A 25,093-nucleotide genomic window follows, 5' to 3' on the forward strand; every position below is an offset into this window, starting at 1 on the left:
TACTCCTCGTTTTCATCACAGCCGCTCATGTAAAGTTAAAAGTGTAGTGTCATTTGGTAACGAGAGGCCTCTGCAGTGCACAGTATGCTAACGCAGGCACTAATTCTCATGCAAACACAAGGAGATGATGGACAGAGTGCTGAAACTTTTCAGACACTCACCCCCAGTCAGAGATCTTGGTTGAATCCATCATCGTTCTTTAGCTCACTTCACCACCCCAGGTCAGACACAGTTATATGCCAATCAGTCTTGACCATGTGCCTCATGGAAACAGTCCAGCCCAAACTGCCAAGCCAGGTCTTCCCTGAACCGGAAACAAGCATCCTGGGACCGGTTTCTAGGTAACACCCTTCATCAGCCAGACTAGCTTGAATCCAGTGGCAAAGTGAGCAAGGGACCCACGTTTGGGCATATCCTGCCAACATAGGGCGAACAAAGCAAACACAAGGAGATGATGGACGGAGTGCTGAAACTTTTCAGACACTTACTCCGAGTCACAGATCTGGGTTGAATCCATCATCATTCTTTAGCTCACTTTGCCACCTCAGTTCAGACCCAGCCACATGCAAATCAGTCTTGACCCTGTGCCTCATGGGAACAGTCAAGCCCGAACTGCCAAGCCAGGTCTTGCCTGAACCGGACCGGTTTCTGGGTAACACCCTTTATCAGCCAGACTAGCTTAAGTCCAGTGGCAAAGTAAGTACCCCCGTACTGGGGTGAATGTATGACATTGTTCTGCATTCTGTCCATCAATTGTTCTTTTTGCATTTGTCACCCCGAGTGGGATGGGTATGCCCAGAAGTGGGTCCCCTGCTCTCCATGCCTCTGGAGTCAAACTATCCTGGCTGATGAGGGCTGAAAGCCCGAAACCGGTCCTAGGATGCTTATTTCCAGTCCAGAGAGGACCTGGCCTGGCAGTTCGGGCTGGACTGTTCTCATTGGGCCCAGGGTCAAGACTGATCTGCATATGGCTGGGTCCAAACTGGAATGGCATGGTGAGCAAAAAAACGATGGATATAGGGTCAGATCTCTGTACTGGGGTGAATGTATGACATAGTTCTACATTCTGTCCATCAATTGTTCTTTTAGCAATGCAGCAGAAGGGTCAAGGAGAACAAGAAGCCTAGACTTACCATGGAAAATTCTACTGTTTAAACAAAAATACCAAAAATACTAACACTCATTATTAGATGGGTCAGTATGTATACAAAATGCCTTTGCCAAAAACTGTAAAAAGTATTTGTTACTCGTCAACTAAATTGTATCACCACGGCTATCAATTTGGTGTAATGGACGTCTATAAAAGTCCAGGAGGTTTCATGTGCAGCATCTATTCTGACATCTACACCACCATTTTCATAAAATGCATTTATTGCACCTGAAGGCCTCGCCCATTTCATTTTGGGACATCAATCATATGGCTGTTTCCATTGTTTGAAACGTGAAATATTTTTTATGATTGAATTATAGATTTCAAAGTTTCGGTAATGCAGTTGATATGTAATATTTATTTTCTTCAGAGTAAATTCAAGCTACCATTATTTCAGCTGAAAGTTTGTCAAAAACAAAGGCAAGTTCATCCAACAAATGTACCCATTTCATAAAAACATTGGGGTATATTTACAAGGCTTTAACGCCGCCACAGTGTCAATTTGTTGATGCTATGGCAGGTTTTATTTATCGCCATATTTGCAAGTTGCCTCAAAGCCCAGTTAACGGCTTTTTTTAATCGTTAATGTCAATTTTTCACAGAGCCACTTGACTTAGCATGACTTACCGAAAATGAGACGCAAGGTAGGTGTTCCCATGAAAAAACTATCGCAAAACACACAACGTGATATTTACAAGAATTTCCTTGTATGTTGCTAAAAAAGAAGAACTGCTACTAAGTCACATTAGTGGCAGTTTCTTCCTGCAAGGAATTACCTGGTCTTAAAAATAACGCTAACACACTTGTACCATAGGGGTCTCATTTATGAGGTTTTGATGCAGGGCAGCGCAGCACGGAATCCTGCTACTCTGCCCTGCGTCAAAAGAAAAGGGCAGGAATGCGCCATATCTATAAGATACAGTGCATTCCTGCCCTTTCCCCTGGGGCTGGCACACAATGGGCTGCCATGAACCAATGCAGGCATCCTTGCACTATTGCAGAGTGTTTCGAGAGCAGCGCAGTGCATTAGATAAATGCTGTTTGTGGTGATTTTCCGCGCTGTGCAATCATTGCGAACTGCACCATGCAGAGCACAAGTGGGCGCTGTTTCCTTTCTGCCACTCGATTAGATTTTTACTCGCAGCAGCTTTCTCAATGCGAATGGATGGTTTCTCAACGCGAGCGGTCACAAGCATGCGCGACAACTCGCAATGAGAAATCTGACCGCCCGCTTTGAGAAATCTCTGAAGGAGGTTGATTTTCTGCGCTCGCACTGGCCAACTTGATGTTGACGATCGCATATGAGGAAAAATCTCGCCAGAAGGTAAATTTTCCTCGTTCGCGCTCGCCAACTTGATGTTGACAAACGTTAGCGAGCAAAAAAACTTTTTCGGAACATCAGCGAGCTCTGCGTAATGCAGAGTGCGGAAAACTCTGAAAACTCCACAAGCTCAGTGGAGTTCACCGCCCAGACTTAATGTTTACAAGGCCATGAAAAGCCACGCAAAGTGGATTTAAATGGCCTGGTTGACTGAGGTAGGTATCTTAGGCCAAATAGAGACCCGCGTTTCCACGTCAGGAAAAGGAGAAGGTCAACTTCTGAGATAGCCCCCGCTCACCCCCTTGGTAGCTTGGTACGAGCAGCCAGGCTTATCTTCAAGGCAAATGTGTAAAGTATTTGCAACCACGCTCACAGCAACCCAATGATGACACCACAAATAGACTCCACACAAGTTTTATAAAAACAAATATACATTTTATATAAAAAGATATAAGATAAGACAACATGATATAAATCCAGCATATGAGTATGTGTATTATGTCTCCTGGCTGGTTGTTAGGCCATCCAGCCCTTGTCAGTTCTGATGATATTAATGAGCACTTCTAACTATTCCACTGTAATCCTAATACCATGTTATGCAGTTCATAATGCTAGAATCAGGCACTTTTGCAATGTAACAATAATGCAATGCGTAATACAACCATCAGGTACATCGTTATGCCGAAATAATGCCATGCGTCATACTCTAATCAGGTAGTTCGTTATGCATAAATAATGCAATGCATATACACTAATCAGGTACTCAATTATGCAGAAATGATGCAATGTGTAATACGACAGTCAGGTACTCTGTTCTGCAGAAATACGATATTGCATAATACATTCTGGCACCGATCACGGTGCCTTAGGCGGTCTCTCCGCCACTCCTTCAGATTCGCAGTCAGCCTCTGTCAACACTTACCCCCAACACAGGTATGGTGTAACAAAAAGTGCAGCTCCGCACTCCGGCCCCGGTACTGCCACTCCCTTGGCAATACGGGCCACGATACGAGCCGAAGCAGAGGCTCGTGCTGCCGGAATGAGAGAGAGGCCAAGAGCGTCTTCCTCTGAGCCCGCACCCCCCCAGGTGTCCACACACGTTACCTGGGGGGCGCAAACTCACTCTCCTCTCCTCGTCCAGCAACTTGGGCCGCCGATGCAATCTTTGTGAATTGGCAACGGCAGGCTCGGGCTGGCGGCTCAGCTCCTCCGTGGCTGCCGGTCCGGGCTGCAACTGCTACGAAGATCTCAGGCTGCCACAGGGCACATGCACACAGCATCGCTGAGACTCCCTTGAGCTTCGGTGGCACGATCACAGGGCACTCCACACAAAGGTCTCAGGCTGCATGAAGAACACGCGCACAACGTCACTGAGACTCACTCTAACTCTGGGTGCACGTTAACAAGACAATCCTCATGAAGGTCTCACGCTGCACTAAGCACACGCACACAGCGTCGATGAGACTCACTTGGATTCCGGGTGCACGATAACAAGGCAAACCTCACGAAGGTCTCAAGCTGCAAAAAGCACATGCACACAGTGTCGATGAGACTCACTTGGATTCGGGGTGTGCACGATAACAAGGCAATCCTCACGAAGGTCTCACGCTGCACAAAGCACAGACACACAGCGTCAATGAGACTCACTTGGATTCTGGTGCACACGATAACTGGACAATCCTCACAAAGGGTTCAGGCTGCAAAAAGCACATGCACACAGCATCGCTGATCCTCGCTTGGACTCCAGGTGCCCACAATCACAGGGCACTTCTTATTAGGGTCTCAGGCTGCAACAAGCACACGCACACAGCGCAGCTGAGACTCTCCTGGAAACTTTTGTGTTCCTGAGTTTCCGAAAAAGGGAGCCAGCCTACTTCGGGCCCTTGGGGATAAGTTACTTCAGGACACAGCACAGCAAAGTCCTTTCAAGCAGGGGGACACAGCACACAGCAAAATTCCTTTAGCCTCTCCTTGGTTTAAGAAGAAAACTGCAGGCCAGCCCCAGAACACACAGCAAGGGTCAGTCCTTTCCTTCAGTCTCTTCAGTAGTTTCTTCCTTGGCAAAGGTTCCTCTTGACCATGACGTAGCTCCAGTCTTGTTCAATCTTGATTAAGCCATTCTCCAAAGTTCAGGGACTTCAGCTCTCATAGTTATACCCCCCAATGGCTTTGAAGTCTTTGTGTTCAGGGGACACTGACTCCTGTTCAAACCAGTTCTGGGTGCCTCCCTGTCAGTGACACCTTCTTCCTTTGATTAGTGGGGGTCTGGATTCTCAATCACTCAGCAGGAGATGGGACAATTGTTTTATAGCAGCAACCCAGGCCTCTTCACCTCTAGGGGCTACTCCCCCCCTACACTCCAGATGCAGGTCAGCCTGTTGCTGTCTCACCTCCTCCCCTGGGTCAAGACATTCCTCAGATCCTATCGCTTTCAAATCCATACAGTCAATCCACAACCAGGCAGAGACACACAGAAATATTAGAGCACAAAAACCCAGCCGCTTCTAAACACACAAACCACTTTCATAAAAAGATGTATTATTACATTGTGAGTTCAGGCACACTAAACTTCACCTTTCCATCTTAAGCCATTGGGAAGATAGGCTGGAAAACATATTACACAGCCTTCCCATTCTATCCTATGGGCAAGATGGCCTTTCAACAGTGAAAAACGAAATGGAGATTATTTCACTGTCAGGACATGGTCACACCTTAGTACATGTCCTACCTTTCACATGCACTGCACCCTGCCCAGAGGGTACCCTGAACCTAACATAGGGGTGTCTGATGTGCATAGAAAGGGAAGGGTACGGTCTGGCAAGTAGGTGCACTTGTCTGAACAACATGGCAGTTTAACAAACTGTGTGCGGGCACTGCAGTGGCAGGCCTGAGTTCCCTCTTTAAGGCTACTGGTGTGGGTGGCACAATTAGTGCTGCAGGCCCACTAGTAGCATTTGTATTACTAGCCCTGGCACACATAATGCACTTTACTATGGACTTTACTAGTAAGGCAAACATACCAATCATGGACAAGCAATTACCATTATACTTTATACAGGGAGCACTTGCACTTTGACACTGTTTAGCAGTGGCAAAGTGTCCAAAGCATCTAAATCAGTCAAAAATAGAGGAGGTAGAGGCAAAAAGTCAGGGGTAATCATGCCAAGAAATGCCAGGTCTAGCAGCCTTGTTCAAAATTGAGGTGGTTACATTGCGCCACTAGAACGACAGCAGCAGTGAGCTGGAGACAGGGAACTGTGGAAAGCCAGAGACATTCTGGAGCCGTCGGGAACTGTGGAAGAAGGAGAGACGCATATTCAGAAACTGTTGTGGGAGAAGAGACGCCCAGCCGGGAAGATTGTTGATGAAGACAGGAGGCACTCAGTTATGGTAGCATTGACGGGGGCAAGCGTGGTGTGCAGCTAGTTTGAGCATCTTTTATAACCTAGCGCTCAGCTGCCGCACGTGGAGGTGTGCTGACAATATATCACCATCAATTAAGACATGTGTGCATGTCTATGATTGTGTGAACACTGTAGCGCATTTAATGTGCTCAATGTCTTTCGCATAACTAATGTTCCTCATCTATACAGTCATTGTTGGATATATCCAGAGCGCACAAACATGTAATTGATAGAACATCTACTGCCACCAGAGATTACTCAGATCAATAGCGCACATGATACATTGAGATATTTAAACTACCAACATGCACACCTATTCCTTAATACTAGCACTATTTACACTCCAGGTTGGACAAGCATGAGTGCGCACAATGTGCAAGGACAGGGGGAAGCAGGGTCATGACATCCACCACAACAGCAGCTCCGTAGAAGGAAGAGGATCTACCACCAGAGGATCACCCTCATTCACCTCTGACAAGAGGAGGTCATAGCACATTACATGCTTAAGAAGGGTTCCATAGTCCACCTCCTGAACCAGAAGAACCTCGCCTGCAGCCTGCATCCCAGCGCTGCACAAACATCCCTCCAAAGACCAAGCTACTCACTGTCCTGAGAGTGGGCTGAGTTCAGTCGATTGACTGGACACACCACTCCCGTCAGTATTGGACATCAGATCAAAGGATGGGAAAAGAGATGATCCAGTCTCTTGTCCCAATATTAGGGGGGCTGAGCTAGGGGTGCGGGGGAGGCCACTGGTCAACTATAGTAGTCAAACCTCCGCTAGTAGTCCTTATATTAAGGGGAATACTCCAGTCTTTATTCGCTTTCTTTCCTGGAATATTGCTGGGTTACAGAAAAAACTTCTCTTACCAGAGTGGAACAATTTTATAGATAGCAAGATATCTGTCTTTTTCAGTAAACCTGGAGCACTGTCCCCCTTTATAAGTCTGGATTCACTACCTACTTTCTCCCAGCTTTACATTCAGGGAAAGGTCGACCAGCGGGGGGGCTCCATATCTGGCTAAACATTGCTTTGAATTGGTCAGCTTGTATACAAACAACCCCCTCAAATGACATTCTACATTTATCAGTGACAGGACCCAAAAATGGGCGAAACCTGGAAATATTTAATGTTTATGCCAGTGGGTCTCCCGGGGCACAATTTTCCTCCACTATAGCAGCCCTAGAGAACGTGCTGTCCAGTATTAATCCCAAATCAGTTGTTATTGTGGCAGGAGATCTTAACTGTACCTACGAACCCCTCTGTTCCGAGGACATTCTGGGTTCTGGTGAACAGGACAACGTATTCTCAATACCCCCTCTTAGCCTAGCCCCAATAAAGAAGTGGGCACAAAGGGCCATACAATTGAATGCCCTAACCGTGGTGCATAACCTAAGAGCTGTTAATGGTAGGACGCGCTCGGATAAGTCTGGGGCCAACACATATAATAGGACCAATTCCCAATCAAGGATCGATTATATCCTATTGGATTTGCGGCTTTGGCAGGACCTGGCCGATATGGAAATTTTACCTTCACAAGATAGTGACCACAATCCGTTATGCATGCTTTTAAAAAATAACTGTACAACTTTTAGACCTCACATAGAAGCGAAAGTAGCAACAAAAGAAGTAGTGCCTTCCAACTGCAAGGGATGCCTTAAATGGCATAGGGTCTCTTTGGAGGAAGACAAACTGTGCAAAATAAGAGACCTTATAGAGTTGAAAGCTCTGGAGGTCGATTTGATTGGCCCAACTTTTGAGGGAGCTCAGAGCTCTCCACTTCCATCTTTCTATCAAGAAACCATCGAAAAGTTGGGAATGTATTTCATTATACTGGATCACTCTGCTCCTAAAAAGACCCCCAGGCCCTCCAATCCGTGGTACTCGAAGGCATGTAAAGTAAAGAGACGCATGTTGACCGTAGCCCTCCAAAGTAATGATATCTCTCAGGTTAGACAGGCCAGAAAAGAGTATTCCGGGTCCATTGATCAAGCCAAGCGAATCTGGGAAGAAGCGCGTTGGCAGGATCTTAAATCTGCTTCCTCTTTGAAGGACGCTACATTGTTCTGGAGTCTTATCCACATAGGTAGCCAAAAGGGTGAGGCGATACCAAACCACATAACGGAACAACAGTGGCATTCACATTTCTCTGATCTATACAGTGAGGGCGATGTCCTCTTGCCTTTAAATGTTGAAAATTCACCGTCACCCCCGTTGGATCCACCACTAGTCGTGACCCATGAGGTGGATTATCCAGTTGCCCTCTTCAAAATTAACGAAGTTCTTCTTGCCATTGAAGGGTTAGCCCCGGGAAAGGCTGCGGGTCCGGATGCTATTCCCGGTGATCTCCTCCGACATGAACCCAAATTTTGGGCTAATTTTATTTTATCTATAATGAATCTTGTTGCCAGAGGCTACCCTATTCCAGACTCCTGGAAGGGCGCTGAGGTGGTTACCATATATAAAAAGGGGAATAGGGAGGATCCTGCCGATTAGTTTAATCGATGTAATCCAGAAGGTGGTTGGCAGGGTCCTCCTTTTGAGGGTGAGGTCATGGATGGATGAGGACAATGTGCTTTCGCATTTTCAGGCGGGTTTTAGACAGTGGGTGGGCACGATGGACCAGGTCTTCCGGTTTTATATGACCTACTGGAAAACAGTGGTCATTGGGTAAGGCAGTCTCTATCTGGCCTTCATTGACCTCAAGACCGCGTTTGACCTGGTCCCCCGTGCCAAATTATGGCAGACACTCTTTGATATGGGTTTTCCCCCTATGTTACTTGACATCATCAAGCGCCTCCACGAGGGGAACTATGCAAGAATCAGGTGGGGAAACCAGGGCCAGTTGATACAAAGGATCGCAGTGAACAGGGGTGTACGCCAGGGATGTGTACTGGCTCCTACACTGTTTTCTCTATTTATAAATGGGGTAGTGGAACATCTTAAAGAGGTTCCATCTGATGCCCCTTCTCTGGCCGGCGAAAAATCTCCCACCCTCCTCTTTGCAGACGACACCCTCTTGATGTCCAAAACGCCAAGTGGTCTGCAAAAGTTACTAGACAGATTCAGCCAATTTTGTGAAGTACGGGGTTTAGTGATTAACACAACTAAAACTAAACTTATGGCACTATCCCCTTCGAAACGCTTTAGGAATGACATTACATTGAATGGCATTTTATTGGACACTGTTGATTCGTTTGATTATCTGGGTATTAGGCTCAACAATAAAATGAGATGGAATAGTCATTTAGACAAAATGCTTCTTAACCATAAGAGGGTGGCGGGGGCCATCTTACGTGAACAACGTCTCTCCCTCAGTAGATTAGTCTCTCCGGCCCTTACAGTCTACAATGGGAAAGCTTTACCCTCAGCTTTATACGGAGCAGAGTTATGGGGGTTCGAGAACACCTGCGATCTGGAGAAATCCGAGAATAATTTTTTAAGAAATCTTGTCTCTCTCCCTCTCTCTACCCCTTTGACACCACTTTGGAAAGATATGGGTAAACGTTCCATCAAGGATCTAGCTAGACTGCGCCCGCTGCTTTTTTGGGTTCGTCTGAGACAAAACCCTGACCTAGCCAGCTATGCCAAAGCCCTGAATGAGATCATTCTTTTAAACACAGGCAATAAGATCAAATGGATTAACAAATTAAAACAGCTGGTTATTGAAACCGGATTTGGGGAGGCATGGTCTAGTCAGATTCCACCTACCAAGCAAAGCATAAGAAAAGCATACTGGGATTGGGTCTGGGGTGTGGAAGCTCGGAAAACTAACCATGGGTCGCTCACTGATCATTTTCTAGAGCATAAGCTTGTGGCCAAAATTGAGCTATATCTCGATTTCATACAATCACCACGAGACAGAATGCTCTATATAAGGCTCAGGTTTGGGACACTCCCGCTCAACTCCTTTGTAGCAAATTGGAAACGTTCGAGAGTGACATCTACCAACTGCCCTGGCTGCTCTGCTCCCCTTGAATCCATTCCCCATTTTCTCTTTGCATGCCCGGCTTACAAGACGGCGAGAAGAAAATGGCTTAGACCAATCTGTAGGAACTTGGGATTCATGGATTAGAGGGTGGCGCTACGATTTATTCTAACTGACACGTCTTTACTCGCTACAGTTTGTGGGGTAGCCAAATACTTGGGGTGTGCCTTGTTTATACGCACTAAAATGTTAACGCCCCCTAGAGCTAGGTCCCTCGAAGCCTAGGTATTTTGTGCATGCATACAGGTCACTATGTTTCTGGTTTTATATGTACATATTTTGCTTTTAATATACTTTTTATTGCTACATGATATTCAATATGTCAATTTTATACTGACCATATTTGGTGTACTTTTATGATATTTTATATCGAATAAAGTAATTTGACTGACTGACTGACATATAGCTTTGTTTGCCCTCACAGACCTTTTCACCAGCCAAATGTCCCCTCAACAGGATATAAAAAATCAGTGAATTGTGTTTCCAAGCAGTTATTTGAGTGGTAATCGGGAATCACAAGAACCCACACATGCCTGTGCTCTCTCTTCTTTCTCCCCTGCCAGCAGCCTTTCTTTACGATTTATAGCAGCAGGAAAAGGAGCTGGAGTGCAATAGACCTCAAATAAAACGGTAATGAACTTCTGAGCTTTGCACAGCAGTACAAAGATTACCATAGCAATTCAGGGCCCTCTTTAGACTTCGATTTGCATTGTTAAAAAAGTGTGATGTTACAAAGTCCAGGACATCACAACTTCAACACACTGCTAATGCAGACACCAATGCATACTATACGCATGCTTGTGCTTGTGGCAAAGTTACACTGGTGATAGCAATTTTATATAAGTTCTGTATTTGTGAGAGATTCCTGTGATCTATGTATTCTGTATTTGCAAGCAAAATATGTACCCAACCAGCTACCTTCATCCCCCCACCTTGCATACTGCATGGAACAATGCACCCTGCGCTCCCCACTGAGCTTTGCACCCTGCTTGCAACCCCATTTTGCCACCAAGCCCCTGCTTCACAGTGCAATCACTCTAGATTTTGTGTAGAGAATCATTGTTCACCCAGCTCCACTAATATACTATACATATACAACTTTGGGATAAGTAGTGGAAACATCCCAATACAAAGAACAGTTACAGGAGAGGTGGCAGCAATTTAAGTTTCTTTAGCGGAAGAGGTGTGGCACAGCGGCCAGGGTGCCTGACTACGGGGTTCACGGTTCGATCCCCGGTGCCGGAGGGAGGTTAGCCCAGCACCATGTGACTCTGGGCAATAGCTTGCTTAATCTTCCCGAGGGCCCCCAGTGCTGGGACACCACTTCAGAGGTTGCTGTGCGCTTTACAAATACTGCTATTTAATTTCATTTCATTTACACAAACATTAAAGGTAAAAACTGTTCTGCAGCATTAGTGACACAGTGTGTTTCACATAGGGGAAGCAAGCATCAGGTGTTTTCCCTATGCGCCACATCTACCTGTTAGAAATTGAGTATCTTGTTGACTGGGGTATGAGCCCTGGTCAAGTGTCAAGTCATAACTACAATCCTAGTAAGAGTAAGACACAAGTACACTCTAAATTATCCCGTGTTCACCTTCTGAGAGTTTGGCACAGGGCAGTCAGGCTTAACTTTAGATGCAAAGCGCAAAGTATTTGTGCAAAACTTCAATCAGTAAATGAATGCATACACCTTGCACAACAAGATACCACTCAAGATTAGAACAATAGAGCTTATTTAATAAATAAAACAAGAAAATAACAACAAAAATCCAATCAACAGAACGTGAGATACTGAATTTCAAAGTTTATGGTGAAAAATAGCACTTAAGAGCAAAAAGCGACATTTGGGCTATCTGATTGCACTGGACCGGGACACAGTCAAAAGTTCAGGTCTACCACAATGGAGCATGGGCCAGCTACAGGGATCCAATTAGGCTGGCTGAACCAAAGAACCTCAATCCTGGTTGTGGAGTGCATGCGTGGATCAGTGCTGAAGATGCATCACGCAAACAAGGCAATATTTTAATTCCAAAATGCGATGAGACTGCGGTGCAAAATCCGTCTGCATTGGCATCGAGAACCCTGTCGACAAGGCTTCTGATGCGAAGGCCAATGTTGGGGACACAAGGCTCAGTGAAGACAATGTGTTAGTTCCCATGAGGGGGGAAGCTGTGATGTGGAGGTGCAGCATAGCTCTCAAGGCTGCTGTCGATGACCGATGTGAGGAGCTTGCACTGCGGACAGCGTTGTGCAGTGTCGGGTCCAAAGGTGATTCATCAGTCCCACATGTGGGATGCAGCAGCAATGCAAATCCTTTGTGACAGGCCCAATCCACGCAACAGCGGTGATGCATCAGGTTTGCTAGAAGATGCACCGCTCAGTCGTAGAGCTGCGTCGGTTTGGCTCAGAGATGCGTCACTCACCAGAGGATGCCACGGTTCCACTGGAGAAGCACTTAATCCTTATTCCAGCAAAAACAAGATCAGAAAAGTGGAGGGTGCAGGCTAAGAATTGGGAAAAGACCACTCTAAGGCTGTCAGGACTAACTGGTGTACCACCAAGCTGAAAGTGGAGCGAGCTACTCAACCCTCTGGGAGTTCTTTTCATTAAGTAGGCGAAAGCTGGAGAGACAATCAGCAGTGGCGTGGTCTAATCCCGGACTGCGTTCCAACATAAAGTCCCTTCCCTGTAGGGAGAGAGACCTCCTCAACAATTTGGAATTTTCACCCCTCATCTGTATGAGCCATCTGAGGGGCCTCAGGTCTGTCTGAACCAGGATATGAGTCCCAAACAGGTATTCTCTCACCTTCTTCAGTGTCCAGACCAGAGCAAATGTTTCTATTTCAATCGTACTCCACCTCTGTTCCCATGGAAGTAACCTCCTGCTAATGGAGGCTCCTGGTTGGTCCAGGCCCTCTTCATTCAACTGTGCTAAGACCACCCCTGTGCCATGCTCTGAAGCATCCATCTGCACTATGAACTCCTTGGAGAAGTCAGGAGAACTTTGAGTACAGGTGCTGTACACATGGCCTCCTGGAGGGTATTGAAGGCTTTCTGACAGGCCTCTGTGCAGATCAATAATTTGAGCTGCTTCTATGAAGTCAGCTCTGTTAAGGGAGCAACAATGATGCCATATCCCTTAACAGATCTTCTGTTGTATCCGGTGAGGCCAAGGAAGGCTGTCACCTCAGTCTGAGTTTTAGGGAGTTGCAAGGCCATGAAAGTCTCAATCATGGCCTGAGGGGGCAGCAGCTTGACCCCACCCACCAGGTGACCCAGGGACACCACCTAGCCCTGCCTTATCTGGCACTTACTGGCCTTCGTGGACAGTCCTGCCTGTTGCAGGGCATGAAGTTCCTCCTGGAGGTGGTACAAGTGTACTTACCAGCTGGAACTATAGACAGCAATGTCATCCAAGTAGGCCACTCAAAAGGCCTCTTTACCAGCAAGAACCCTGTTAATCAACCTCTGGAAGGTAGCAGGAGCATTCTTCAAGCCAAAGGGCATAACAAAAAATTGGAATTAGCCCTCTGGGTTTGAGAATGCTGAGCTGTCTTTGGTCCACTTAGTCAGAGCAATCTCTTCAGTACCATGTTGTCAAATCAACAGTACTGAGGAATTTGCCAGCACCCAGCCTGTCGCTGTGCTCATCAGAACAGGAGATGGGTGTGCATCAGTCCTGCTGATGAAATTAAGACCCCGGTAGTCCATGCAGAGTTCTGGAGTGCCGCCTAGTGAGGCAGCCTTTGATACCAGCCCCACAGGGCTGGACCAGGGAATGTTAGAGGGCACAATCACCCCTAACACCAGCATCTTCGAGACCTCCGCCTTAATACTGACCATTACATTACCTGACAACCTGTACATGTTGTTCTTCGCAGGTAGGCAGTCTCCATTGTCAATATCATGGATGCACAGGTGTGTGAGTCCAGGGTTGAGGGACAAAAGAGAGGGAAACTGTCTGAGTAACGGGTAACAGTTGCTCTGCTATTCTCGAGTCAGGGAAGAAGAGAGGTAGCCACCTTTCACTGATCCATCATGTTCCTGGGAAACGGAGAAGGTCTGGTAGAGATTCACTCTCCACCTCAACCCCCTCATCTGTCATGAGGAGCATGCTCACTTTGGACCACTCATAGTGACTCTTAAGTCGAGTCACATGGAGTACCCTTAAGGGGATCCTAGAGGTCTGGGGATCAACCATGTAGGTGTAATCCGCCTTTTCCTCCTTTACTTTACATGGGCTGGTCCAGTGGTCCTGGAGAGCTCTAATGGATCCATGACTCCCTAACAGGGTGACCATAGAGGATCTCAAAGGAGCTAAACCATATTCCTTTCTGTGCCTCACCCCTTTAGGCAAAGAGAAGGCATGGCAGAAGGTCATCCCACGGACGCCTCATGGGCTCAGGTGACCCCATAATCATGCCCTTCAAGATATTGTTGAATCTTTCCATAAAACTATTGGTTTGGGAGTGATAGGGTGTAGTGAACTTGTAGGTTACTACATCCTCATCCCACATGGACTTCATGTACACAACATGAAGTTAGTGCCTCTGTCACACCCTACCTCCCGGTGGAACACATGGGTAAAGATCACCATCAGAACCACTATGGGAGCAGTCACTGACCTCAGAGGGATAGCTTCTGGGTAGCGAGTGGCATGGTCCACCAAGACCAGGACAAACCTGCTACCTAAGGCTGTCTTGAGATGCAAGGATGTTGATGCCCACCCTTTCAACAGGGGATCCAATGACTGGTAATGGGATCAGGGGAGCTTTTTTATTTTTCCCTGACTTCCCACTGCCCTGGCAGGTAGCACAGAGCCTGCAGAATACTTCAGAGGCTGTCTTAATTTGGGGTCAATAGGAGTGGGAGACAAGCCTGGCGAAGGTCTTGTCTTGTCGTAAATGTCAAGCCTGGGGTATATCATGAGCCATATTACCAGTAGGAAGGTCCTGTGACACTGAGGGAACACCAGCACACGGCCTGCCCCTGAGCCATTAGCCGTAGGTTCACTATAGAGGAGATCATTCCCCCAGTAGATTAGGTGGTCCCTAGACACTTCACCTGCTGCCTGGGCTGCGGCTTGCTGAGTCATGCCCTCAAGAGTGGGGCACTCTTTCTGCACTTCGCAGAATTCCTCCATAATGGGCCCACCCTCAACTTGCCAGCCAGCAGGCTCAGGTAGGGCCACGTGGATACACAAGGCCAGGTTAAGAAATAGCATTTTACATGCTCACGTTCTTAAGTTGCCATATCCCCCTAAACATGATGAAATTTGACACACATTAATTTGCGTGAACATGTAAGATAATATTCATGGAGCTCAGTTTTGCTTCCACTTCTACTCCGTAGGCAAGCTACCAAAACACCTTGAACATTTTGTACAAGGGTTAACCTCATCATGCAAGATATTGTTACTTGTTTTGGCTGCTCGGTGACAGAGCTATCATAATAAAATAAACAATAGTGGCCTGGCTGGGGTTTCAACATGGTAGCATGAAGGATGTTATTATATATATATGACATCAAGCCTTTATTTAGACAGGGGACCATTTTGCTGGCACTGAGAGGTCAATCTATGCCCGAATCCCAGCACAGCTGATTCCTGTTTACCCATGCGAGGAATGCTGTCTGGTTCTACACCAAGACGGGTAGCTCAATGACACTTACTTACAGGTAAGAGGGAGTTAGATCACCCTACAGGGATTTGGCAGATTAACTCACTCTAGACATGATAGGTTAGGATGCATGAGATAGGAGTATCATATATTACAGTACCTGTATGCAGGCATGTATTCACTGTAATGAGCAAAATGGTTGAACTGTTCATCTTTTTCACCATTCTCATAATACTCATCAAAGGTTTCTGTTTCCTTCTACTGATCATTGCCGTACAAGGATTTTACCCAAGAATAACAATGCTTTAATAAACATTGAAATGCTTTACTCTGTGTTTCTTGTGTATCTCTTTAAGGATGCATAAGTAACTAAGGTTCTAGATCTGTTATCATGATTCCCTTGGGGGAGCCAGGGTTGTCATGTTCTGAGGTTGCACAATCCATTTGTTACCCTGTCAGGTTAGAAGTACAGATGGTGCACTGTGAACTAGCATGCCTTCAGCAAACATATCTGGATGGTGTGTGCAGAATCAGTCTTGCACAGTATTGATGGTTAGGTTGTCCAACAAATGCACAGTTTTACTTGGGAAAGGATAAGCCATATGCCAGTAAGTCATCTAGGGCATCAATGTCCTCCCATGTTGGCTCAGGGACCTCCTCCTCAGGGACCCCATTAACCTTGACTGAAGAAACTTCAGGGGCTGGTTTCCCATGTCCCTTGCTCCGCTCCTTCTTGCCAGATGTCTGTGCCATTGTTCCAGGCTCCAGGGTCCCCTTGACTCCTTTCACAGGTAGCCATGGACCGTGTGACCATACAGACCCACTCAGGCAATCCCAACATCTCCAAGTGTGACCCAAGCTCTACCACCCTGCAGGCAGTGTTCTCAGGTCATTGCCTAACAGACAATTTACAGACATAGCAGGGCTCGCAGCTACCCTCCCACCCACTCAAAGGGAAGCAGAGCCACTGGTAGATGGCTCTTATGATTGCCAACTAGGTCTTGGTGGAATGTGTTCGGTAGGACCTGTTCTACAGGCACCAGCTGACTCTTCACATGTTTGCTCCTGTATCCCGAAGTGCCTCCATCCATTGTCCATTGATGGTGACCCTGTACCTGGAAGTCTTAGAAGGCATGTGGGGTTTTGGCACCATCTCCTTATTCCCCAGGGTTACCTCTGTCTGCTACCCAAAGCTACCAGGGAGTATCTCCACCCGAGCGTTACACTCACCAACCCAGGTGTCGGCCCACCTTGGAGTGCCCATACGTATAGCACTCAGTACATTGGGGTACAAAACTCCCTGTCATGTGATTAAAGTATTCCGTCTTATGATCAGACTGGCACTGTTTACCACTACTTCCTTGATAGTGTGGGGGCCTTTAGAGAACTCCATATTTTAAAAGTTTCCTTCCTCCTCTTTTTTGTGGATGGAACCCTGACCAAATTTGTGGGAGTCACCCCCCCCCCCCCCAGATACCTTCTTGGACACCCTGATGCTAGCCCAGAGGTCCACCTCCTCAGCAAGCTTTGTGGGGTCAGTCAGCTTACTGTCAACTAGGTGCTCACTCAACTTTTCAAAACAGATGCTGCATGTGCTCTCTCATGATTAAATTATAGAAGCCAACATAATTATTAACCTTGCTGCCCCACACCCGATCATTCAGTGCCTTGCTGGAGTAGTCCACACAATCTACACAGGATTATTTGAGAAGCTTATGGCTGTCTCTAAATCTTTGATGATACTTTTCCTGAAGCCTTTGATCCAGGCCACTACTACCTATCTCAAGGACACCAAGAGCTTACTATCCTTACTACAGGACATCGACATCACAAACAAATCGACTTTTTTGGTCTTATTGGAAATTGAGAGCCTTTATACTTGCATCCCGCAGCACAATATCATCGGGGTCCTTAGTGAAGCTCTGGAGATGGCACCATGGGACTTCACCACTCCAAAAGAATTTGTGATCAAATGTGCCACCCTTGCCTTAAAAAGAAACTTCTTCGAATACAAAGGAGAGTTGTACCTACAGTCGACGGGCACTTCGATGGGCAGCACATTTGCCCCAAGTGTAGCCGGGCTGTATATCTATGATTTTGAATGCAAATACATTCTATCGGCACACAACCCGTACGCGTCTTATGTATCCTTTTGGAAGAGGTACATAGATGACGTGTTCATCATCTGGCAAGGACCTGAAAATGCCCTGTTGGATTTCTTTGGGTGTATTAACACCTGGGATCCGAATTTGAAATGTACTCATACTTACCAGATGGATGAGATGATCTTCCAAGATGTAGTCATTATGAAAGCTAGCAACCGACTGCAGACAAAGACTCACCAAAAATCAACAGCAAAAAACAACTTGCTGCATTTCTCCATCTTTCACCCTAGACCGCTACGGGGAAATCTCCCCTTCGGCCAATATTTTCATCTCAGACGCAATTTCAGTGAGCTGACGGATTTTCGATCCCAGGCAGAGGATCTCACAACCAAGCTCCGCAAGCCGAGTTACACTGAAAGAATACTCAAGAAGAGTTGCAAGAGGGCAAGGAACCAACACAGGGAAGCTCTTCTGGAAAAAAATCCAAAGGACCCTGAAGAGATATCACTCACATGTGTTACAACGTTTAGTGTTGCTTCAAAGGCTATCAGCAGATCAATCAGGAAACACTGGAGGATTTTGGAAAGCAACAACCATAAATGGGAAAAAACGCTCTTTTCTTTCAAAAGAGCCAAAAGTATTAAGGACACCCTGGTGCATACTCGCCCGAGCAAAACAGACAGGGACGAAAACCAGTCAGTATTGAATGCCTGGGGCCTTCCTCGAGTGGCAGGCCATTTTCCGTGTGGCGCATGCAGCGTGTGCCACCTGACTATCCCCACTAAGAACCTGGACCTGGAACCTGGGAAAATATGGGCACAATGAGCCCACACCAACTGTAATTCCACGAATGTGGTTTACCTTATTACATGCCCCTGTGGCTCCAGATATGTGGGTATGACTACATGCAAGATCAAACAACGGTTGTGCGAACACCGCAGCAATATTCGGTGCCGTACCAACACAACTAAACTTACAGAACATTTTTTACAACACAACCACACCACGAATGATTTACGCTGGACAATCATCGAACAGATGAAGCAAGGCCTTGCTACACAACAAGCCCTATTTGAGAAAGAACAGCGCTGGATTTATCGCCTCTCTCCACACGTGACTGGGTTAAATGATAATACTCCTTGGGGATCATTGATGAGACACTGATAGCACATGATCCAGCCCTGGTTCCTCTTCAGTATACCGCTCGCTAACACGCTTGTTCAGTCATTGGACTATCTGAGCCTCCTTGTGGTAACCTAACCCTAGGGAACCAGACTAACCTACAATACCAGGGTAGCTCATAGCAATACCTTCCTTTTGATCTAGCGATTAAACAATATGGGCCCGATTCACAGAACTAACTTAAGACAAAATCCTAAACTTACTACCATATTGGTACTCACAGAAGGACCTTACTCATTTTGGTATTCACAGAAGGCACTTACTCATTTCGGTATTCACAGAAGGCACTTACTCATTTCGGTATTCACAGAAGTTAGGACTCCTAACTTTAGGACTCCTAAATGCCTTCTGTGAATACCGAAAGCCTTAAAACTAGGATGTTTCTCAGTTTAGTAGTAGTATAGTTAGGACTCCTAACTTTAGGACTCCTAAATGCCTTCTGTGAATACCGAAAGTCTTAAAATTAGGATTTTTCTCAATTTAGTAGTAGTAAAGTTAGGACTCCTAACTTTAGGACTCCTAAATGCCTTCTGTGAATACCGAAAGCCTTAAAATTAGGAGTTTTCTCAGTTTAGTAGTAGTAAAGTTAGGAGTCCTAACTTTAGGACTCCTAAACTGAGAAAAATCCTAATTTTAAGACTTTCGGTATTCACAGAAGGCATTTAGGAGTCCTAAAGTTAGGACTCCTAACTTCTGTGAATACCGAAGTGAGTAAGTGTCTTCTGTGAATACCAAAATGAGTAAGTGCCTTCTGTGAATAAGATAATGGTAGTAAGTTTAGGATTTTGTCTTAAGTTAGTTCTGTGAATCGGGCCCTATGTCATTAAGCTCTTATATATAGTAGGAGACACCCACAGTCCCATCACCACCATTTATTATACATCCAATAAATGGCTGTTCTATGCCAAGATCTACTGATAGGCTGCACATAGCTTACTGACTTTCTATTCACATCACGATCTACATTACATAATTGAGTGGGATCAGTAGCCGAAACCTCTGCTTTTATGCGCAGACACCCTTGGTTTTGCAGACTTAGACACTAATACTGTCATAGTTGTTCTAATTTATCCTGTAACCGCACCACCATGTGAGCACACACCTCAACATAGATATGATGCACCTTTTTGCTAATAGTTTGAAAGGTGCAATAAAGTTTCATGTATTGATGACTACTCTTACGGTCTAGTGTTCCAGATTACGTGCTCCCGACTCAGCGTGCTCCTCGTGACGCACCCTAGTCACATGATCAGAACAAGTATTTGAATCCTCTGCACAAACGCCGCAGTAACATCCGGGTCCGAGGATTGGCGCTGATAGGTTGTGTGCGGGTGAGTGCATTTTAGAAGTAAGTTAGCGGGGGGATTTATCCTGGTGCGGAGACCTACCATAGGTTTTCTCCAGTCCTGTCCTGATATTTTCCCTTTGTTTCGCTTAGATCCTATTAGCGGCTCAAACCCCCACCTGGAACCATGATGTGAAGTCAGTTGACACTTCATGTAAGCCCTAGTTTTTTCCATGTGTTATTTTTCACTGGCATTTCTATGCTAAAAACGTGTTTACCGATTATCCACGCTTTCACGGGCTAGTCACTGTCACAAAACTTTAATGCATCACAGATAATGCATAATCTGAGCTAAGTAAATAGCGCGCTAGAGGTTATTGGGTGCTACCCTTAACAACGACCCCTCCGTATGCAAATGGTTAAACTGAGTGGCAGTACGATTTTCACCCTGACTGACATGAGTGCCTGAAATTGAGGTGTTCGTGTTAATACCTGGAAGCTTTGATTGGTATTTAACAGCACGAGGTTGCAAACACACAAGACCTCTTGATTACTTGTCTAGAGATACCATTGAACTCACTGTATTGTTGTGTGTGTTTTATATGTGTTTTCTCTTGCAGCGTCCTTTGGCTTTTTGGAACTCCAGAAGGCCCTCGTGGTAAAACTGTGAGTTTACCATTTACATCCCTCCACAGGTTAGGGTGCGCCTTAGCGTGCGCATACCGCCGTGGAGGTCCAGCCCTGACGAATGCATGCGCCTGGTCAATTTAGCCAGACAGCTAGCGTTTGTCTCACTTGTTTTTAATGATACCTGGTTTTCCACCATTAAAATTATTCTGGGAATAAACCACGGCATCTTTTAACTTGCACTATTTCACCGCTGCACTGACACTACATCAAAACTACCCGCTCCGCTGTAATTCAGGCATCATAGCACTCCAAGGAGGCATTCGGCCTCTCTGGTGGGAACCCAATGATGAAGCATGTCACCAACTTGGTTTGTGAGTGAGGGTTCTTTTAAATAAGAGGTATTCCTTGTGCTGACTTTCCCTCTCTCCTCACTCTTTTGTTGTTAATGAACTTATACATTAGGGGGAATAAGAGTGATTATCCCTCCCTCTCCTGTTGATATTATAGATACTTTTCATGGGTCAGCCCAAATTTGGCAAGTAAATGGCATTCATGTCGGTGTACTTGTTTTGATCCCCAACCTCTAAATTCAGAAGTGTGTCCCTCCCCACAGTAGGCATATGTTTACACACCTTGCAAACCCTCAGTGCAACCTCATAGGCAGAAAACCATTTGTCTATGCCATATCTCACCACATGACTGGGTACCAAATCCTTGGGTTTGCAAACCCTTTTCTCTCCATCAGGTACTATGAGTATGCTGCCCCCATTCGCAGAATCTGATTGCCTTACCCTCAGTTCCAGCTCATTCAGGCTCTTTTCATGAGCCTACCTCTCCAAAGCAAGATTCTCCTCCATTTTTAATTTAGCCATCTGCAGCTTGAATTCTCTCTCCTCCTTCCACTCCACCAGTTCCTCTGGGGACAGGCCATGGGAAGAGACACTGCTCTCTGCTCTGATAGGAAGCTCCAAATTGGGGGTCACTCTCTCCTCATCTGATGCAAGTGGTTCCTCAATGGGGCGTTCATCCAGCCGAGTGAGCTTCTGCCCATGCCTTCATTGCCCTTTGCAGCTCAGTCTTCCTGGTGGTGCTTTTAGCAGGAGGTCCAGCCTCCTTGCAGAAGTGTTTCTGCTGGGCAACAGCATATAACTCTAGCTTGGCCAGCTCAAATTCCATGCTTGTGGTTATAGCTCCAGCAGCCATTGATATGATTTAGAATTCAAGTCCTATCCTCATCACTGATCCCCAATGTTACAAATTGGGTTCCTGGTTGACTGCGGAATGAGCCCTGGTCGAGTAGTAACCCCAATCCTAGTCGGGGTAAGGCATAAGTACAACCTAAATTAACTTGTACTCACCATCAGGTTGATTGGCATAGAGCAGTCAGTCCTAAAATTAGAGGCAATGTGTAAAGTAATTGTGCAGCACTTCAAACTGTGAAACAATGAAGATACAACACACAAAATGATTCCACACCAGGTTATAAAAATAGAGTTTCATTGAATAAATATTACAAGAACAAAAATCCAATTAGTAGAACTTGAGATATTGAATTTGGAAGTTTATAGTGAAAAATAGCACTTAGAAGCAAAACCCGCTATTTGGTATATCTGGTCATGCTGGACCAGGACAAATTCAAAAAGTTCAGGCAAACAACGATGGAGTGTTGGCCGGCTCCACGGACCCATTTGTGCCCACTGAACCAAAGTACCTTAATCCTGGTTGCAGAGTGCTTGCGTGAATTCACGTTGAAAATGCATCGTGCAGCAGAGGCCATCCTTTGGTTGTGAAATGCAATGCAAGGTCCTCATGCATCGAGAATCCTGTCAACGGGGCCTTTGTCGAGTATGCGAGGTGCCGTGGAGACGATGAGTCAGTTCCAATTAGTGGTGAAGCTGCAATACCGAGTTTCGGCAAAATCATCAAGGCTGCTATCAACGACAGATGCTGAGAGCTTCCGCCTCGGACAGTGTCGCGCAGTGTGGGATTCGAAGGCGATACGTTGGTCCCAGATGCAGGATGCAGCAGTGATGCAAGTCTTTTACAATGGGTCCAATCCATGCAACAGTGGTGATACATCAGTTCTGCTCGAAGAAGCGCTGCTCAGTCACGGAGATGCGTCGGTTTGGCTTAGAGATACATAGCTCAGCAGACAATGCTCTGCTGAAGAAATACCTTAGGCCCACTTCCATGTGTCCAGGACTGGGGTAGTCCCACTTGGAAGGATAGACCCACAGATGGCAAAGTCTAGGTGCAGAAGCAGAGTGGTTGGAAGCCTTCTATGTCCATGAGACTTCAGATCAGGAAGCTAGCCAGCTAGCCCTTGGAGTTAAACGGGGTTCACATGATGCAGGACCAGTCCTTCTCACCCAGACAGTGGGACAGCAGGGCTGCACAGCAAGGCAAGAGTCCAGCGAAGCAGCAGTGCAGCAGAGTGGCAGGTCTTCAGCAGCACAGCAGTCCTTCTTCCTGGCAGAGTATTCACAGGTCCTCCTGTGTACTGAAGTCAGTGGCGTAACAATAGCCCCTGCCGCCCCCGCTGCAAAGGGGGGCCCCCGAGCTCCAGGATACCCCCTCTGGCACTGTGCACAGGTGGCGGGCCCCTGGCCTGAGAGTTCCTGTCTGGTCCTGGAACATGGGTGGACCCATCCCTGTACTTTGCAGTGGGATTTCACTCATGTTTTGTTACAGCACTGACTGGAGTGGTGGTGTCAGAGGTCCACTACTTCTACCCAGTTTGGCCTTTGAACTGGGGGTGACTTAAAAGACAGGCCTTTGAAATACCCTTCTTACCCTGGCTCTATACTCAGTACATGGGTGGTATGCAGTCCTTTGTGTGGGGACAGGACACACCCTATTCAGGTGTAAATGGGGCTGTGTCCAGCTCCATCCTCCCATCCTGCCAGGATGGCCCTTCAAGTCACACCTAGGTTCCCATTGTGTGTGGCTTTCTAGGGTGAATACACAAAACCCAACTGACACACACCCCAGACAAGTGTTCAGAGACAAGCAGCAGGCATCAAATGGCTTAAGTAAGAAAATGCCAACTTTTCTAAAAAGTGTCTTTTTCTGACTTGTAATTTAAAAGTCGACTTCGCCATAAGTGAGGATTTTAAATTAGGATTCCAGAGACACCAGACTTAGGGCTTTTATCTCTTTCCAATTAGAAATTACACTTATAAAATGTAATAAGGTAATCCCAACATTCTTCTATGGAGGGGATAGGCTTGCTGTATTAAAACATGACTTTGAGAGTTTTTCACTACCAGGAGATGTAAAAGTGCATGCCCTGAGTTTTAGAAACATTACACCTCACCCTCTGGGTTGTTCAGGGGCTACCTTTGGGTTGACTTATATATGTAAAAAGGGAAGATTTGGGTTCTGGCAAAATGTCTATTTTGCCAGGTTGACAAGGCAGTGAAAACTGCTCACACAGGCTCTGCAATAGCGGACCTGAGACATGGTTAGAGGACTACATAAGGAAGTGGCACAATCAGTGTTGCAGACACACCAGTAGCTTTTAATTAACCAGCCCAGAGTTCAGGGAGTACCACTTTATTAGGGACATCTACGTTAATTAAATATGCCAACTGGGGATGAACCAATATTACCATGTTTAGGGGAGAGAGCACTACCACTTAAGCACTGGTTAGCAGTAATAAAGTGCACAAAGTCTTAATACCAGCACACATCTGGTCAGAAGAGTGGAGGAGGCAGGCAACAAGTTGGGGGGAACACTACCCTAAGGCTGTCAAGTCTAACACTACCAGCACATTTTTCACTCTCATTTAACAAACTCACTTTCAACCTACTATACATAAACACTAAAAATAACTCAGAAACAACTGAAAATATAAAATGCTATCATGGCCACATAATACAATTTTTGTATATTAGTAAAATGTTTGTTAGTTCAATTTTTTACCAAACTTGTCATTATATTGCATTACAAATAGCAAAAATAAAAACAATTTGTGTGTTGCTCTGTTAATGCCCTGCAGAGGCTCAAGATACAAATAAAAGCCCCATGTGGGTTGGTTGTGTCAACGCTTGTTGACATATGCCGCAAGTAATTACTGATTTTAACTCAGAGATATTTTTTTATTTTACAGACTTGAGAAGGAGTAAAAGTCATATCACATAATGCAATGCAGTGAGATTTCTAAAGATAATACTCCAATAACCTACTAAACACGTCTGATTGTTTTCAGTTTGGATTTAGGTTTTATGGTTGTACACTTTTCAAGGGAAATTTACCTTTTTTTATTTAATTATAAAGTTTTGTATAGCGCGAACATGACCTCGAAGGGTATCAGAGCGCTTCACATTTCGGAACGGGAAGAACATACTACAGGGAAATGGCAAAGGGGGTAACAGAGAACAACTTATTTAGCTAATACCTTAGA

The sequence above is a fragment of the Triturus cristatus genome, chromosome 2_2, assembly GCF_964204655.1.
Source record: "Triturus cristatus chromosome 2_2, aTriCri1.1, whole genome shotgun sequence".
Lineage (NCBI taxonomy): Eukaryota > Metazoa > Chordata > Amphibia > Caudata > Salamandridae > Triturus > Triturus cristatus.